The sequence below is a fragment of the Stegostoma tigrinum genome, chromosome 24 (assembly GCF_030684315.1).
Source record: "Stegostoma tigrinum isolate sSteTig4 chromosome 24, sSteTig4.hap1, whole genome shotgun sequence".
Taxonomy (NCBI): Eukaryota; Metazoa; Chordata; class Chondrichthyes; order Orectolobiformes; family Stegostomatidae; genus Stegostoma; species Stegostoma tigrinum.
The window spans coordinates 19,952,640-19,972,105 of record NC_081377.1 but is presented as its reverse complement, the minus strand read 5'-3'; positions in this window follow the sequence as shown (position 1 = coordinate 19,972,105).

Here is a 19,466-nt window from a genome sequence, read left to right as displayed (position 1 = left end):
TAAAGTTTTGACTTTTGAGACTATTCCATGCTTCTTTGACATTTGGCACTATTTTGACTCTAAATTTCAAAATAAAACAATTCTCCAGAAGCAGTTGTCGATATGAAGTAAAGATGTTTAGTTATTTTGGGCCTTATCGTGGTCTTTTGTTAATGTAAGAGAGATGTCACTGGCATTTATTGCCTATTGCCGCTCGGCCCCAGTAGTCTGGAGCTACCTCCTTGAACTAGGCCAGTGTGCTATTTATCAAGCTACAATTCTGTCAGGGGGGAGTTTAAGAATCTTGACCTAATGACAGTGAAGAAACAGCAACATATTTTCAAACCAGGTTACAGTGTGACTTGAAGGGGAACTTGCAGCTGGTAGCGTTGTCATGCACCTGCTGCCATCTTGTCCTCTTGGGTGTTGTAGGTTGCTGGTTCAGGGGAACCTTTGCAGAGGTATAATCTATAGATAACATATGTTCCAGATACACTGTGTTAGGGATGGAGAAGGAGAATGTTTATGGTGATGGATAGGGTGCCAAGCAAGTGAGTTGCTTGCTTTGGATGATATTGACCTCTTTGAACATTGTTGTACCCATGCAAGCAGGTGGGGAGTACCCCATCACACTCCAGTCTTGCAGATGAAGGAAAAACCTTGGTGAATCAGGAGCTTAATCAGTTGACATAGCATCCACAACTTCTATACTGTTCGTGTGACCACGATATTTATGTAGGTTGTCCAATTAAGTTTCCGGTCAATGATGATCCCCAGGATGTTAGTAGCGGTCGGTTTAGTAATGGTAATGTCCATTGAATGTCAAGGAAAGGTGTAGATTCTTTCTTGTTGGACCTGGCCATTGTCTGGAACTTGAATAGTGCAAATGTTACTTGTCACTTATCCAACAACGACTGGATATGATCAGGTTTTGCTGCATCTGGGCATGGACTGCTTTAACATCTGAGGAGTTCTGTAATCATTGGCGAATATCTGCACCTCTGACCTTAGGGTGGAGGGAAGGTCATTGATGAAGTGGCTGAAGATTTGGCCTCAAATCTTATCCTTTGGGACACATGGCACCGTGTCCTGAAACGGAGATGATTGGCCTCCAGCAACCACAACCATCTTCCATTCTGCTGGGTATGATTGCAATGAGTAACCATCATTATTTTCAGTACAAGGAACTAATTTAGTTTTGGTAAAATGAAAAGGCCTATGTCCAATTACATTCTTTGTTTTTCCATTAATCTTCTCATAGAGTCATGTTGGCACAGTAGGAAACTCCCTGAGCAAATTCATCCCAAGTGGCTCTTCAGATTCAAATACAACCTCATAGTGTTCAACCAAAATAAACAAGTCATTGTCATCTATTAAAATAATGGAAAGCTAATGGGGCAGCACAATGGCTCAGTGGTTAGCACTGCAGCCTCACAGAACCAGGGACTCGGGTTTGATTCTAGTCTCGGGTAACTGTCTGTGCAGAGTTTGCACATTCTCCCTGTGTCTGCATGGGTTTCATCCAGGTGCTCCGGTTTCCTCCCACAGTCCAAAGATGTGCAGGCTAGGTGGATCAGCCATGCTAAATTGCTTGTAGTGTTCAGGAGTGTGTGGGTTATAGGCTTATTGGGGGATGGGTCTGGGTGGGATGCTCTGAGGGGCAGTGTGGACTTGTTGGGCCAAGGGGCTGTATCCACACTGTAGGGAATCTAATCTAAATGTCAGATGTACAGCTTAACCATTTGCACCAACAGCAAATTTTACTCCATGTTCCTCCTTAAACCTTGTTGAAAGGGTTTACTCTCTTGCACAGGAAATAAAATTCATTATCCCCTGCAAACATTTAAACTGAAGTGAATTGTCGACACTACTCAACTAAAGCCAATTTTTGCGTTCACAATGGACAATGCCCTGCTGTTTAACAAAGTTGTTGCATATCCATTTGTATCCTTTGAACTGTGCTCAACCAAGGAAACACAGCAAATGAGCCCCTGGTCAAATGGTCTCTTCATTTGGTGCACTGTTACTGGTGGCTGGAGGCTAGTCTTTGAGAGGGAGGTTCTGACACAAGTGCTGTATGTGAAACTGCTGAGTGTCATGGTGGATTGTTGTTTTTGGATTTGGCCCTTCCCTCAAGTTAACACATTTACTGCAGCTATCACAACCAACTAAGTCCCAGATTTACAGATTTCTGTCTTCCTTCTTGATAGCACACTACGAGATCAAGAGGTGGTTGAGATGCTCAGCAAACCTACACCCCCTAAATCCATTCCTAGGATCTGCAGGAAACAAAAATGATTTGCAAGCACTCTTAAAAAAAAACCCGACATCCCTGAGAGATATGTCCCCTTGGTTTTCTCAAGGAAATGGAGGTGTATTTTAGTAGCATATTTGTTTAGTAAGTTCTTCAATGGCAAACACTAAAATAAAAACCTGTCAGTTGGACTTCAAAGCCATCAACTGGCCTTAAAACCTTATACCCGAACTGAATGTGTGACCATTTGTGGTAGAAAGCTATGTGTCTGAATCTGATGAAAGGTCACAGAGCTGAACTTTTAAATCTGTTTTTCTCTCCATCAGTGCTGCAAAACCAGCTGAGTATTAGCAACAGTTTGTGTTTTTTTTCAGATCGCTTGCACCCGCAACATTTTTCTTTTATATTGGCTGATTGATTGCTTCTAGCTGTCTTCATTTTCACCCAGCGATTGATTGCAATGTTGCATATTGCTAGCCTCCAATCCAAAGAGAGAGAAAGAAAACAGAGTTTAGTTACCACTGGATATTTCCAAATCCAGTACAAAGTCGGTTTTACTTGCGCAAATCTGAGAAATTCCACATGGTCATCATTGATACTAACAGTTGAGCTCCAGAGTAACAACATAATGTATGTCTGGGCTAATGCTGGTACCTGCCCATAATGCCCATTGATGCTCACTGTATCAACCATCGGAACATCAACATTTCAGAGCAACCACAGGAAAACCAGCCCTACGGAGTTCTGTGGTTAGCAGTTCCCAACACCACAACCGCATTGCCATTGTCATCTTAAAATGAACTTAGTAAATTACTGTTTGTGCAATAGATTTTATTAAGCCTGTCTCTAGAAGGGCTGATTTTGTTTTGCACAATACAATTGCCACTTTGTTCCCCAAACCAGGAGATTCATTGACTCAACATTCTGGATAAAACACTTCATAATTTCACTAAAAACTGAGGTTACTGTTGCCATGGTGCACTCTCCCCTCAAACTCCAGGAAAACAAAACAACACTTCAATAATTCTTTTTGCAGAAAATGTCTTGCAATGTCTGCTGAAGACAGGAGACAATGTTATTTTTAATTTCATTTTGTTTGAAATGAAAGCAGCCGAGGGGATGAGCACAGCCCAGAAACTAGAACATACAATCGTGCTGAAGTGAACATGTAACTAACGAGACACTATGCCTTCCTTTCATTTTGGCTATTTGGTAAAAGCAAAAAATATCAAGTGATGGTATTAGAGATAATGGGAACTGCAGATGCTGGAGATTCCAAGATAATAAAACGTGAGGCTGGATGAACACAGCAGGCCAAGCAGCATCTCAGGAGCACAAAAGCTGACGTTTCGGGCCTAGACCCTTCATCAGAGAGGGGGATGGGGGGAGGGAACTGGAATAAATAGGGAGAGAGGGGGAGGCGGACCGAAGATGGAGAGAAAAGAAGATAGGTGGAGAGAGTGTAGGTGGGGAGGTAGGGAGGGGATAGGTCAGTCCAGGGAAGACGGACAGGTCAAGGAGGTGGGATGAGGTTAGTAGGTAGCGGGGGGTGCGGCTTGGGGTGGGAGGAAGGGATGGGTGAGAGGAAGAACCGGTTAGGGAGGCAGAGACAGGTTGGACTGGTTTTGGGATGCAGTGGGTCGGGGGGAAGAGCTGGGCTGGTTGTGTGGTGCAGTGGGGGGAGGGGACGAACTGGGCTGGTTGAGGGATGCAGTAGGGGAAGGGGAGATTTTGAAACTGGTGAAGTCCACATTGATACCATATGGCTGCAGGGTTCCCAGGCGGAATATGAGTTGCTGTTCCTGCAACCTTCGGGTGGCATCATTGTGGCAGTGCAGGAGGCCCATGATGGACATGTCATCAAGAGAATGGGAGGGGGAGTGGAAATGGTTTGCGACTGGGAGGTGCAGTTGTTTTTTGCGAACTGAGCAGAGGTGTTCTGCAAAGCGGTCCCCAAGCCTCCGCTTGGTTTCCCCAATGTAGAGGAAGCCGCACCGGGTACAGTGGATACTGCATCCACTGTACCCGGTGCGGCTTCCTCTACATTGGGGAAACCAAGCGGAGGCTTGGGGACCGCTTTGCAGAACGCCTCCGCTCAGTTCGCAAAAAACAACTGCACCTCCCAGTCGCAAACCATTTCCACTCCCCCTCCCATTCTCTTGATGACATGTCCATCATGGGCCTCCTGCACTGCCACAATGATGCCACCCGAAGGTTGCAGGAACAGCAACTCATATTCCGCCTGGGAACCCTGCAGCCATATGGTATCAATGTGGACTTCACCAGTTTCACAATCTCCCCTTCCCCTACTGCATCCCTCAACCAGCCCAGTTCGTCCCCTCCCCCCACTGCACCACACAACCAGCCCAGCTCTTCCCCCCGACCCACTGCATCCCAAAACCAGTCCAACCTGTTTCTGCCTCCCTAACCGGTTCTTCCTCTCACCCATCCCTTCCTCCCACCCCAAGCCGCACCCCCCGCTACCTACTAACCTCATCCCACCTCCTTGACCTGTCCGTCTTCCCTGGACTGACCTATCCCCTCCCTACCTCCCCACCTACACTCTCTCCACCTATCTTCTTTACTCTCCATCTTCGGTCCGCCTCCCCCTCTCTCCCTATTTATTCCAGTTCCCTCCCCCCATCCCCCTCTCTGATGAAGGGTCTAGGCCCGAAACGTCAGCTTTTGTGCTCCTGAGATGCTGCTTGGCCTGCTGTGTTCATCCAGCCTCACATTTTATTATCTAAGTGATGGTATTACATGGGTTGTGTGATTTATTACAAACACTCACCTAGCAATTACCACCAGTGTTGTAAATGAACAAATGTCTAACACCTTCACATTATATTCTTCTCTCTATTAGCCCATTTAAGACAAAAAGGATTGCTGCCCATTCAAAACAATGAAGAGAAGATTGACATTCTATATTGAGTATGAGATGAGCAATTTTGACAACAACATTTCTGGATTTTTGTTTCATTGCAGAATTTAAACAATGGTGTGCCATTAATAGGGACCTCACACCCTCATCATTTGCTTCTTAACATCAAGCCTAAATATCATTACCACATGGTCACTGTAAAAATTTTACTTATTGTGATAACATTTCCAAGGCTCATGGGATATCACAAATTAATCTCCCTTTGATGTTCCTTCAGATGGGTTCCGTTGGTAACAGAGGCAATGACCTGCTTAGCTGGAACTCACCACCTGAGCCCTGCATAAATCAGACCTAAAAAGCATCCTCTTGTGATGTAGACGTAGTGTCCCTACCACTGAACCAAGAGACCCTGGTTCAATTCCTACATGCTCCAGAGATGTGTAATAACATCTCTGAACAGGTTGATTAGAAAAATAGATGATTTTTTTTTAAAAAAAGGAGACCTAAGAGGGCCTTTTTTGGCACAATGGTCATTTCCCTACCTTTAAACCAGACGATCTGAGTTCAAGTCCCACCTGTTCCGGGGGTGTTTAATAACATCTTCAAACAGTTTGATTAGAAAATAGGTTAACAATAAAAAAAACACAAAGCAGACCCGTGTCCAGGCTGTTGGAGGGGTAGGGGCATCATACCTGCTTACACAGCCTTCTACATGCTCACTCATGGATGCAGGGAAGTGTGTCTATCCCTCTAACTGAACTGACACATAGAACCACCACATTTCTATTAATATCCCCCGAGTTAGCTTGAATGGCTGTTGTACCATGGTTCCATAGTCAGTTCATTCATCCACCCTGAGCAACATCTTTTAAAGTTTTATTTATTTTATTTAATTTGAGTCTAAATGTTTTGTTTTGGTTTTGTTTAATATTTTGCATATAGCTGTTAAGAAAAATTAGTATCAATGAAATGCAAATCATTGTAATCCTGCAATGTTATTGATATCAAATTGAACTCAGAGCAAGAAGGGCTGAACTGAATGTAGTTCACAAATATTGAATGATGATTAATTTCAACACACTTGCCTAGTTCTTCATATTCACTTTTCTTGTAAAATACTAGTGAATCTCCTGTGGTATTGTTCATTTGAGTTAATGGCATGTTTTCAGCTTTGCCTTTTTGAGTTTGTTTCTTTAGTAATGTTACAAAAAGTGTGAGTGGGGTAGGTACAGGATGCACTTTTGTTCCTGTCTCTGCCACAGGTCACAGGGTAGGAGTAATAAAAAAAGTGGACCTTTGGTGCTTAGGGATTGGATCTTGAGTGTCCTGCCCCCATTCTATTCCCTTTGGAATTACAGCAGCAATCCCGTAGAATGATTGAAGTGTGAGGCTGGATGAACACAGCAGGCCCAGCAGCATCTCAGGAGCACAAAAGCTGACGTTTCGGGCCTAGATCCTTCATCAGAGAGTGGGATGGGGTGAGGGTCTGGAATAAATAGGGAGAGAGGGGGGCTTATTCCAGAACCCTCACCCCATCCCCCTCTCTAATGAAGGGTCTAGGCCCGAAACGTCAGCTTTTGTGCTCCTGAGATGCTGCTGGGCCTGCTGTGTTCATCCAGCCTCACATTTCATTATCTTGGATTCTCCAGCATCTGCAGTTCCCGTTATCACCCATAGAATGATTGCATTGTTTTTACCCCAGTTTTTTTGAGAGGACACAATGCATGTTTAGGGCGTGTATGAATAATTGACAACACCAGAATTATTCGGTGTTACTCACTAATCTCAATATTATTGAGAATGGAACAAGAGTACTGGCTTGAAATTATAAATATTAGAGATTTCGTTTTGTTGTGTTAAACATTGATTCCATTGCAGCAAAGGAAAGGTGTGACAGCCCACAATTAATATCTACAGATGAAAGCTGAAACATCCCAGTTTAGTTACTGAGCCTATTGCTGGTAATTTTACTCTATCTCATCACTAGGTTCAGACATTCTTTGAAGTTAACTTTCCTGTCAAACTCATCAGCACTCAGTGCTTGAATAAATAAAGCACAGTGGACACAGGCTGAAGGAAACAAAAAAGGTTCATTATAATTCTTTTATTTCATTTAGTATATTAAGGAGCTATTGATAGAACTTATTTATTAAAGCTTTCCTGACACAGACAGTGTGCCAGGCAGTATTAAAATGCCATGCCATACATCTTTTGTGCTGAATACTTTATGGCTTCTGAAAAATAGCAGCTTCTTTGCATTTATGCCAGTCTGGTGGGAAGATCCTTTTTCACAGTCAGAACTAAATCCAATGCCAAGAGAAGGCAATTATTACTCTGACTACGAACCAGGGTAAAATGTGCTGAGCTGAATGTATTTGGCTGAGTTTCAGAATCTCAGTGTTCACCTGGAGATTGAACCAGACCAAGTTAAATCAACTGGTGAGAAAGGGCGAGCTAAGCCAGCAGTGCCAATATGAGAAGCAAAACAGCAAGATTTATTTGGGAGAATTTTCCTTCTGGTGTGAAATGGATGAATTATGTCCCTTCGTTTCAGTGGTAGAATCTTCACAAAGTAAACTCTAGAGATTGCAACAAAAGCCCATCAGTTGAATAACACAGAAAACGATTTTGAGACGAACTTCAATACTGCAAGAAAGTAAATGGGAAAGACTCACATTTATCTCCTGTCATCTCCAGCACATCTCTATTAAGCAACCGAGCTCTTGCAGGCAGTAGGAATCTGTGATAGCATAGCTGGGGTTTCTCAAATATTCGACTCAGACTGATCTCATATTTTCAACGACTAAATGTTTTATTTATTATGATCAAACACTTGGCAAAACAACATCTGGTACCAGCACTGCAAAAGACAACTTGAATTCAAACAAGGAAATTACTTTTTTGTAAAAGATTTTCTAAATAAAGTTATGTCGGGAGTAACTCAAGTAGTGCATTTTAAAATATTAATTCTTGGGATGTGAGTACTTTTGGCAAGAGTGACATTTGTTGCCCATTCTTAGTTGCCACAGGAAATTCTGGAGTCAAGCTTTCATTTATAACTGGCTTTTTTAATGTACTCATGGGACGTGAGTGTCGCTGACTGGGCCAGCATTTATTGCCTGTTATGAATTGCCCTTGAGAAGGTGGTGATGATTTGCCTCATTGAACCACTGCCGTTCATTGGATAAAATGTGACTTGCTAGGTCACCAGATGGCATTTATGTATCCACCACTTTGGCAGGGACTTCTGTTGGACACAAAACAATGGTCATTCTATCCGTGGGGATAAATAGTTAAGCTGTGATGAGAGTGATGAGAACGTTAACCATCCTTCCTGAATCTCAGTTACTAAGATCTGAAAAAATTGATATTAAACATTTGGAAATCTTAATTTTCAGTGCCAGAGATGTTGTTTGGGAGTATGTAATCTAACAAGAATCTTTCCATTCTATCTAGAATCTTCTGATTTTAATTCACCACTTCCCGTTTTATTTAATCTGTCTCTCAGGATAGGCAATGTCCAAACTAAACAAGTTGACTTTAACTGCTAACGTGAGTACACTTTTTCCACTGCACTGCCTTCAAGCACCCTATGGTCCTGGATAGTCTGGATCTATCTCATTTATTGTGAGAATAATACTTTCCATATTACAGCTTTTGATCTGCCTTTCCTTTCTCTTAACCGAGGATTGTCCTCGCCAAAATTGACAGGCCTCTTGATCATATCCACTCCATTGCCTGCATTTCTGGGATCACTCATTCTCCTTTAGCACAGAACCACATATTGCACCTCACCAAACTTCACAGTCAACGGATCATCCTCTGCCATTTTCAATGTGTATATCATGACATCAAGACCAAACATATCTTTTCATCCCCTTACTTTTCTGCCTTCCAAAGGCACTGTACATTAGCCTGATCCACTCCTTTCCCATCCCCAAAACAACTATCCATTTCCATGATACCTTTTCAAGCAAGAGTTGAGAATCAAATACCTCCTTCCTTCATAGTGTCACGAAATTACAGAACACCCAAAGGGCAGGATGAGGCCAATAGTACCTGCACTGGTTCTCCAAATAAGCATGATGATTTGATGCCATTCTCCTGCCTTATCTCCATACCTTTACACATTGTTTTTATTTAGATGGTCACCCAATTCTCCTTTGAATGCCTCAATTGAACTAGCCTTTACTTTTGTAGGTAGTGCACCCCACACCCAAACTGCTTATTGTGTGAAAAAGCACTTTTCTTACATTGCATTTATTTCTTTAAATCCATGCCCTCCCTTCTTGATCATTTTATGAGTGGAAAAGTTTCTCCCTGCCAACTTTAACCATCTCCCTCATGGTTTTGAAAACATCTGTCAGATCTCTTCTCAGTCTTCTTTGCTCCAGTCTCAACGCATGACTGAAGTTTTTGTGTAAATGGTTCTCATCCCCTCCCTATCCAGGACACCAGCAATCTTTTCACATGAAGTAGCCGTTTATGTAGATTTCATTCACTTCAGTATTCAATGTTTGCAATACAGTACCCCCTCCACTGGGAAGACCAAATACAGGTCGATGTCTACTTTGCAGAAATCTCCATTCAAACTATAAGTGTGGTCTTAGCTTCCGGTCACCTGTTGTTTCAATTCCCCTGCCCATTCTAACCTCTATACTCAGTTTCCTCTTGTCTCCCAAAGAAACTCAATGAACATTCGTGGGAGACAATGTCATCTTTTAACTGGTCACTTAACAGCTTTCCACACTAAACATTCAACAACTTCAGATCATAACTTTTGTCCCCAATGTTTCAGATGGCTGTAGTTGGTAATGATTCTGCTTTCTTCATTTATACCTGCTGCTGACCCAATGTTCATTTACTTGTTTTGTTACCTTCTACTTTTGACTTGCCCATTATCCTTTTGTCAATTTCTCCTGCCTTTCAATGACAGAGCTTTCCTTTTGTGTTCTCTGCCTTCCTTGCTTTCTGTTTCCATACGTTCTAAAGCCTGCATGTCTGAAACTTTTCCAGTTCTGACAAATGTTAATTGATCTGTAAGCCTATTTTTGCTCTCCGCAAATGCTATTTAACCTTTTATTTTCAGCAGTGTGCTTGAAGACGGGGGCTGTAATTAATGTGGTAAAATGGAGGAGAGGATTGGCTTCAGATCAGAGTGTTTAAGTATTGCAAATTAGAGCAAAAAGACCTGTAACAGTTAATGGGGAACATTTGGAAACTGTAATAACTGAAACACAATAAAGACACAACCACGACCCACTCTTAATAATGAACTCATTTGCGTGAGTGTCTGGGATTTAACAGATCCAATGTCACGTTTAGGTTCGGCTTTGCTCTGTGCTTTGGCAGATGATAACATTTTGCAAAGAAAAACCAACGAACTGCGGATGCTGGAAATAATATTTTGCATTCTGACTCATCCATTGGTTCATTATTGTCTACCTTTGCTGGCTGTTTCTAAACTGCTAAACATCCAAAGTTTTGTCAATTGCCTCTGCGTTATTTATCAAACATAATGAAACATCAATCACTGTTATTCAAAAATGGGGAAAACTTCTGCACAGGGTGAAGATTTGAAATAAAAATAGAAATCGCTAGAGATTAACATTGTCGGGGGGGAAAAGGGAGGCTTTTAAACAAAAAGAAGTGAGTATTCTGAGCTGACAACATTTCAGAGGTCATTTCTTTCACCTTAATTATTCAGTCTAGTTGCTCACATTAGTTTCGTCTCAAAGTCATTATTTATACTATGGATCAGTAATGTTGTTTTGTATAAGAGAGACTGATGATCAAGAATGGATACCCATATTTTGTTGAGTAGGGCTAATCCAGGTTCTTCCTGTGGAAATGAGGAGTTGTTCATTTGGAAAATCTTTGCTTGCAATTTCCTTCTGTCAAGGAGGACCCGTTAGACTGCCAGGAAGTTGGCATCTCAACCTGCTACTTGATGCCCACTTCCAAATAGTTGATCATTCTCCCATTGCATTTGGAACTGGAAGGTCCACCAGCCTCTCCACATAGTTTCTTTTAATCTCGCTTCAACGAAGCTTTCACTCAGCCTATTGGCAGATGCGATCCCACAACTATCAAGGACTTTTGTTGCCACAAACATCAAGAACTGTCAACAAGTACTTTTGAACATAGAGCCAGAATTCTGATCTGCTGAAATTTTGATTTAAAGTGGTCTCTGTAGGAATGATGTTATTGTAGTGGCATTTTTTTCGTTAGCTTCTAGTTTTATTCTAAATTTATAAAATCTGTATGTCTGATCATCAGAGTCCAGCCTGAGTTTGCATTTTTAAACTATAATTAATATCCTGTCATTGACATCTGATGCTCAATCACCCTTTAATTTGTCCTTTAGATAAGCCTAAAGAATGAGAAAAAGTCTCTCAGATTTTGCTGACACACTAGATCACAATAAGAAACACATGGTAGTCGAACTATTTCTTGCATACGCCTGGATCTCTCACTGGGTGGATAGTGGATTTATGTTGAATGCTCCATTGTCAGTCTCCATGTCAGACATGATAATTAGGTTCTCAGAAGTGCATTTAAATTTGAACTGACAAACATTGGATGAACTGTGTTCCTTGTGTTTAGGATTATGAAATAATAAGTTGTCCATAATAAGTCAGATTCAAGAGTTTGGGAATATCGTATAAGCTATAATCAAAGCAATGGTTGAAGTGGATAGCGCCAGGCCAGAAGCAGAATTCCAGTGTAAATATTCAGCAATATGAAGATCTTAGAGAAGTTGCTTGCATTTGGCGCAGTGTTGTTAAGTTTTTATTTCAGTAACAGCACACATAGGGAAAGCCACAGGGTTATAGGAAGTGGGGTTACAGTTATGATTCTCGATGCATTTTGGGGATCTCAAGCACAAAACCTGGGTCTTATGTTTTCATGCAAAAAGGGAAAAGAATTTAGATACATGGAGCTTTAAGAAATAGAAGAAACATGTAGATGGAAAACTCTTACCCTGGTTTACACAGCAGGCCTAGCAGCATTTGTGGACAGAAATAGAGTTAACGTCTTGAATCATAGAGTCATTCAGCATGGAAACAAACAGTTCGGTCCAACTTTTCTACGTTGATCAGGCATCCCAACCTGGCCTAGTCACATTTTCCAGCATTTGGCCCATATCCCTTTAAATCCTTACCATTCATGTACCACTCAGATGCCATTTAAATTTTGTAATTGTACCTGTCTCCTGTTCCTGTAGCAGCTCATTCCATATATGTACCACCTCCCCTCTCAAGTTTTGGACTCCACACCCCTGGAAAAAGACCTGAGACTATTGACCCTATCCAGGCCTTCATGATTTTATAAACCACTATAAGGTCACCCCTCAGCCTCTGACACTCTAGGAAGAAAAGCCCCAGCCTATTCAGCTTCGCCATACAACTCAAACTGTTCAGCCCCAGCAACATTCCTGTAAACCTTTTCTGCATTCTCTCAAGTTTAACAACATCCTTCTTACAGAAGGGTGACGAGAATTGTATGTAGTATTCTAAAAGTGGCTTCACCAATGTTTCATAACAATCATGCCGAACTTGAAATGTTAACTGGTACCCTCTTCACAAATGCTGTAGAGTTAGGGAGTTTAGCATGGATAGGGTCAATAGCCTGTTGAGTTTCTCCTGTACTTTCTGCATTTGTTTTAGATTTACACCATTGACAGTATTTTGTTTATGCTATCTAACGCTGGTTTCTTCTGCATGTTATAGATACATGTGCAATGGCTCTCATCGATAACATTGTCTCCCTGTGAGAAAATGCAAGTAAAGTGTCTAAATGGCATTTATCAACAAATTAAGATTTCATGAAGATGTGGTAACACTACAGAAATGCAGATTATTCTATATAAAGACTGTATTATCATAAAAAAACACTTGTTCTTACGCGTTGTCTCTGGGATTTTGTAAATGTATATGCGTTTGTACATATCGCAAAACCTCTTTAGTGCAGAAAGAGGCCATTTGGGCATCAAGTTTGCGCCCATCTTCTGAAGAGTATCCTACCCAAAACCAAACCCCACCTTACCCCTACATTTACTATGGCTAACCTGCCTAGCCTGCAGATCCCTGGGCACTACAGGACAATTTTTAAGCCCGGTCAATCCACCTAATCTGTGCAATTAGGTCGTGGGAGGATACTGGAGCATCAGCAGAAACAGGGGAAATGTGTAAATGCCTTACATATGATCTCCCAAGAGTGGAATCAAACCCGGGCTCCTGCTGCTATGAGGCAGCAGTGCTAACCACTGAGCCACCGAGCTGCCGTGCAATTCCTGATATGACAGATCTTTCCTGGAAACATACCTGGGACACAATCTTTCTGCTTTCTGGGTATGGAATGAACAGGGAGAAAAGGATGGCTAGTTTGGCTTTGAACAGAAGGGAAGATGGTGAAGCATGTCTTGGGCCTTGTATTTGAGGCTAAAATTGCAAGAGGTTAATTTTTGCATTTAGAAATAATGTGAGAGAAGGATATTGTGAAAAACAACTGAGGCCAAACTAAAGACAGGGTACTGCTAAATACCAGAGTTTAAATGTAGGTTTGACGGAGTTCAGTCATATACTTTTCTAGTCAGATTTTAGCTCACACACCACAACCTCCAATACCACTGATTACTTGTCCCCCATGTATGTGCACCCAGTCAAATGCTCACCTACTTATCCCTTAGCTAGCATATAACCATACCTGTTCACTAATTCCATTTTATCTCACACATCCCTGCTAGATCCTAATTGATAACAATAGGTGCTTGTTATAACTTCCCTCAGAGTTATTCAAAATACAAATGAGGCTGAGCTAAAAATGAAGAATTTGCTTTGACTGTTACTCCATGTGCACTTGCTATATGTGAAATAAAGTAGTTTATCAATTCATAACTGGCCAGTTATTCCATCTGCCTTTCAAATGCTTGGAGAAGTTCACCTTAGGGCACTTTTGATAAATATTTCAGACTTCAGGAAGAGCTAGTGGTATATTCATGAGTATTCATGTTTAATTAGACAAAAGGGAATGACACCTCGAAATGTGAGATTGTCAGACTGCTTCTTGGAATAAAAAACATGAGAAACAATCAAAAACTTGACACAATGTTCATGACATCGGCTAAACTTGTAGTTTTTGTGTATATATACCTGTGTGCAATGTGTGAGAATATGATAACTGCATGTTAATTCTATTGTTAAAATCGTGGATAAAAGATGGAAAATATTTATTGATTAAACATTTTAAATATGCACAAAAAGGCATTGCTGCACCATTGTGCTGGTTAGTAGGAGGAGGTGGAGATATGCTATGCTGCATTGAGTATTTTCAGCATTTTTCATTTTAATTTGAAACTTCCAGCATCTGCAATAATCCCTTTCATTGTATACTCAATAGATAGTCTGCCTGAATTCTCACAGAGTGTAGGACTACAATTTGTAGATCAGTGAAGATCATTATTCATGGTGATATGGTACTGAAGGTATTATTCAAAACTGATAACAGATGAATCATCAGCTTCCTTGGAAAACTTAGAAAGAGATAGTTCAGCACTTAGGCCATGAACTTGTGACAAGGAAATCTATACAAGGAGTTGGAAGGTGAACAATATATAACCTTACAGTTCAAAGTAGTGGGAGGATAAATCAGAATGTAGAGGCTAAGTAGTTTCATTTTAGTTTTTGACAAACCACGAGGACACTATAATCTAGGATGAAATAACAAAATACTTTGAGAGACAACAGTTAATTAAAGCCCGTCAGTTTATATTTCGAGCAATTTGATGAACTCAATGAACTCTTTGGAGAAATATCTGTGAGAAATGCATATAATTTATGGAGTGTTATGATCCTAGTGGAGACTACCAAAATATGTAATGACCTTTCAAAGGATCACGAACAGTTTTGAAAAGTTGACAGTACATGAGACTACTAAGTAATTACTAAGACAACAAAGTCACATAATTCCAAGGCTTTGAATAAACAAACATAACTTTAATATGCAAAAATCAGAACAATAATGCAACATACTACATGTATAGAAGATAATGACATGTGAGGCTGGATGAACACAGCAGGCCCAGCATGTACCTTGTTTTCTAATATCCAGAATCATCATGAGGCAATTATGGGTGATGAATTGTGATTGAATATTATACAAAGTACAGCAACTGTATCTTTACAGTTTGTCTATATTTTTGACAGATGAATAAATGGGAAAAGAACTGATTCAAAGGACAAGGCCTGTTGAAGGATTGCTGCACTTTTTAAAAGCAAGCAACCTAGCATTCATTGTAAATGCTGTTTAAACACCTATTTGTTCAAAAATAGTGAAGGTCTGGTTGCAGTCAAGCAGGAGCCAAGCAATGTATATAAATGGAGCTTTGGCTGGCAACAAGTAACTGATTGATCTGTGGACTAGTGACCAGTTAATGATGACAAAGCCTCCTGCTTTCTGACAATTATGTACAGCAAACATTTTATCTAACAGACACCTATGGCACCAGGAGTATGCTGGTTGATCAAATATTTTGGATAGCCCTGAGATCCACATAATCAATGTAAAAACACACACTAAGTAATAGAAACATAATGCAGAGGTTGAAGTAAATAACTTAAAGAAAAACTTTAATCATTGGATAGAATAATACAGTAAACTTTTGAGGAAATCACTTTTGTCAGTTTTACAAGAGTGCCAGTTCATAATATACCACTTAACAGAAAGTTTTCTGAAATTGATTCCCAGGTTGATGAAAAGCTTGAGAATGTGATCGTTTGATCATAAGCTATCAGACCTTTGGAAGGGAAGCAGATGTGTAGGCATTTCGTGCCTAAAGATAGCAAGTGTGCCCCCCTCACCAGTTGTTTCAAGCTGTGATTTTTAATTAGTAAGTCAGAGACAATCATTACTGTGAACCAGCCACCTTGCACCTCTTGCAAACAAGTGAATGCATCTGGAGAAGGAAGACCAGGAAACAGTGTTCTTATCAGCGAAAGAATCATCTCAACAATACCTGAGGACAGGGGTCAGTGAACTACTTTCCCAGTCTTTCCCTCTGCCATAATCCACCTTTTTTGTGTTTGTGTCTATATGTGCATATAGAGGGTGAGTTTTATAAGCATGTTAGAGCTTTGATCTGTTGATTTATGTCAATGGTTTAGAATTGTTTATCTGTAGTTTGAGCTTGTTTATTTGTAATTTAATGTATTTAATATTGATCTATGTAATAAATTATTGTTAAGCAGAATAACGTGGTCCACGCTTTCTGTCAACAAGGTCTAAATGACCAGTAAATTGGAAAATTTCTGAGTGCTTTTTAAAATCTTCAACTTTGTGATGACGCTTGGAAAAGTGGGCCTTGATTCCTCGTAAACTACCCTGAAAAGGCATCACATGAGCACATCAAATTGAAAATGCGATCGAAGCAGGATTTCTCAACAAGATTTGCAGATTTTCATGACAAGTTGGATCATCCAATCTCATTAAAAATTTATAATTCAAATTCTTCACTGTTGAGGGCCTAGTTTCAGAACCCCCAGGAAAGTGATTTTATTGTAGACTGCTTCAACACTGACTCATATCCTTTTAATTCCCTGTTTCAAACGAGATATGTTTCCCTGGATTCTGGAACCTTCACTGCAGCACATATTCACATATGCAATTTTAACTTGTCCGCAGACTGCTAGCTTCACCAAGCTAGTACTGCTCTAGACTTTGCCTTAATCTCTAATCATGTTGAGTTGCGTCAAATGTCTCCTCGAACTCTGTGCTGAATTGTATTGGCAAAGAACTATTCGACTATTCCTGTGCCTTCTTCCTGAGCCCAACATTCAGAGCTAGTGTTGCCTTGTCAGCAGTCCAGTTAAACATCATCAGTGCTTACTGTGGAGCCTGATTTTCTCTCTCCATAATTGCCAGTAATCTTTGAACTACTCTTCGGTCATCCACTTCAACTGTTTTGAGTAACCTATTGGAAACCATGCCACAAGTTCCTAGGCAATATTGAATGTTGCTAAAATTTTGTAAGCATCAAATTTAGCAATTTCTTGGAACTCTCTTTTCCTTACATTATAATTTCTACAGATTGCTGAACTTACATATTACAAATTAATACAACAAAAGGAAAATGCCATCTTGTTTTAGGAAAGACATAAAAGTAATGGTAAGATGCTGCATGGATTTATTAAGGTTGTCCATTTGCTAGAATGACAGTAATCAGATAGTTTGATTTTAAGATGAACATAAGGGAAAACAAGACAATGGTTTGCACAGATCACAGTTTTAACGAAAAGGTTTCTGGGACAGAGTTACAAAGATCTAAACAGGTTAAAGGGACAAGGCAGAGTTTAGGAGTGTACATGATAGCTTATGTAGAGGAAAAACAGGGTTCAGATTTAAAGGCTTGAAAATCTTGGTTGCTTGCTGATGTATTCAATGGTTCTTTGGATGGGGGTTAACCAGGTCTACACACATTTGTTTATGCCTCCACACACGTATAAATGTTTGCTTGTGTTGATGCATAACTTTATCTACATCTATGTCTCTGTATTGGTTGATTCACATTAGAATTTTTTTAAAAAATGCACGTTTTCTACTTGAATCATGTGAGATTGGCCAAGGTAGAAATAACTTTTCACCGCAACAGTGAACTACTTTTCATGGGGGTGGGAATGTGGATGGACTGCATTTCTCCCATTTAAATCATCAATGGCTCAACTGAAATGGAATTTTGAGAACCTTGGAGTGTGAAATCCAAACTGTGCAGACAAGACATGGTAAAAGCCTGTTTGGTTCATTTGAAAAGCTGTGTTACTGCTTCAGATTTGTGCCCAGGACACCTTTGGGGAGGTAAGGTTTCATCTGGGGTACATCGTGTGAATTTCAGGAGGTAAAGTGCCCTCATAATTGTTAAAATTAGGCTTGACTTTGTGTGAAAAGTGCATAGAACCATTACTGTCATGCTCATTGAAACTGTGAACAGTTCTGTCAAAGTTAATGTCAGAATTGTCAAAAATACCTATCAATAGAACCTGTCGAAGGGAGCTGTCAATAGGAGCTGTCAAAAGTGCTAAGGGGACCTATCACAGGGTTGTGTAAGAAGGGCTTTATCAAGCTGTCAAGATTTTCAGAAATGTTGTCCTTTCAAACTTTGAAAAAATCATTGGAGTGGTTAAAAATGATTGCTTGCTACTTTACTCTGCCTGTTGACATAAACCTGAGGATCTATAGTACTGAATAACAGCTGCATGACTGATTTCACAACCGTCCATTATCAGCGCAGGGTGCTTTTCATTTCATCACTTGATTGACTGCTACAAGTGGTTATAGACTCTTTGATGTCAGGCTAAGGTTTAATGCCAATCTTCCTGTTATAGGGGATTGTGCACTTGAATGAAATGTTTCTTGTGAGAAGGCATTATTAATTGAGGGAATGGAAATTTAATAAATGCTTCTTATGAATGTGTATGGTTTTCCAATATAGTGAAGTCTCCAAAACAAGCTTCTAACTATTTTAGAGAACCTTATTCATTCTCATCTCTGCTTGCGTCTTTGGGCTTGTCCTTGGCATGCTAGCTGTAGGACAAAGGGTAGTTGGATAGAGGCATGCATTAATATGAGTTTTTACTAAGAGGCATGGGGCTATAAAAATCATGAGATGTGGGTTTGGGGGAATAGGTTGGTTTGGAGGGTATGAAATGATGACAGGAGCATCATGACATCTTAACAAGACATATGGTGCATGAGGAGCCATAAGGATTGTTTTGGTGGACTATCTTGACTAGGATTACATTAGGGGGCATTGGTGATCAGTGGAGAAAATGAGGTGGAATGGATTTATGTGGGTGCATCACAGGGACTGTTGGGGAGGGATGGCTGAGGTGTAAAGTCTGAAGTGATATATTATGTTTTGTCCATTTCTTAATTAAACTTCAGCACTGAGACAGGCCACCCATGCAACACATTTCTGTACCTAATAGCCTCCATTATCATCCTGTGGTCACTCAATCAGGCTCACAGGGAACCCATTCCCCTGAAACCAAAATCTAACCTTCTGAGCTACTTCTTTCCATGTTGGGGTCACAGAGCTAGAAAATGTTCTGACTCTGCACACCTGTCCTAGGAGTCCAAATCCATGCCTTGATCTCTGATGTTTTCCCATATCACAAAGAACAAAAGACTTGCATTTATATTGCGCCTTTCACAATTACAAGCCATCCCAACTAATGAAGCACATTTGCAGCTGGATTAATGTTACAATGTAGTAAACAAGGCAAACAATCTGTACACAACCAAGTCCTACCAGCCACACTGTGATACTGACCAGATAGTCTTATTTTTCAATGATGT